The sequence below is a fragment of the Bactrocera latifrons genome, unplaced genomic scaffold (assembly GCF_001853355.1).
Source record: "Bactrocera latifrons isolate USDA-ARS-PBARC rearing strain unplaced genomic scaffold, ASM185335v1 scaffold_104, whole genome shotgun sequence".
In the NCBI taxonomy this organism is placed as follows: domain Eukaryota; kingdom Metazoa; phylum Arthropoda; class Insecta; order Diptera; family Tephritidae; genus Bactrocera; species Bactrocera latifrons.
In genome coordinates, this window is record NW_017534453.1 from 509,590 (window position 1) to 510,584 (window position 995).

Here is a 995-nt window from a genome sequence, read left to right on the forward strand (position 1 = left end):
GTAAAATAATTTTTTTTTTTTCAAACAAATTTAAGTATTTTTTTTATAAACCAGCTTGACAGAAACATTAGTATTTCACGTTTAATGGCATATCTATGGTCTCAATTTAATTAGCTCAGTTAATTGGCATTCATTTAAGTGAAGCTCTCAAACAAAATTAAAAAAAATAAAGGGTGATCCATTTCGAGACTCCCTACTTTTTTAAAGAAAAAACACAGAAACTTCAAATTTAATAGGGAATGTTTATTACCATTCGAAAGAAAATTATTTGGCATTCCAGTTGGTCCAACCGTAGATTCTGATTTTCGATGACTCCTTCGAGCATTTTGACTGATAACTGGCGAATGACACGCATGGTGTTCTGCTCAAAGCCCTGAATCGAAACGGGATTGTCCGCATAAACTTTAGACTTTACACATCCTCACAGGATAAGTCTACCGGTGTGATATCACGTGATCTTGGTGGCCAATTGAACGATCAAAAACGAGTAATTATCTGATCGCGGAAAGGTTCTCTCGATGAATCCATTGACTGATGCGATGTGTTACTACCCACACATCGACGAAATCACCACCTTCAATTTCAGGTATCACCGGCACTAATTTTGAAGAAATATGGACCGATGATTACACTAATCCACCGTTGTTTTTTCTGCATGAAATGGTAGCTCTTGAATCTCTTCACTTTTCTCTTCTTCCCAAATGCGGTAAATTTGATTGTTTACATCGAGCAAGAAAACTTCAGTCCTTTCACAAGCAGAATTTGGTACACTTTCAATTTAAGATCTCGACGCAAAATGCGCCAAGTCGTTCCATACATCAGCCTATTCTCCAAGATCTTCGTGTACTCTCTCAGCTACGGCTACTATATTTTCTTCACTGCATGCTGGTGGTGATCTATTCGGTCGAATATTGGCCCACAATGAGTGGGCGAGTGATGATGTTGAGAAAAGTATGCACAGTAGGCCGATTATGTTGACCATAAGTTAAGAACGA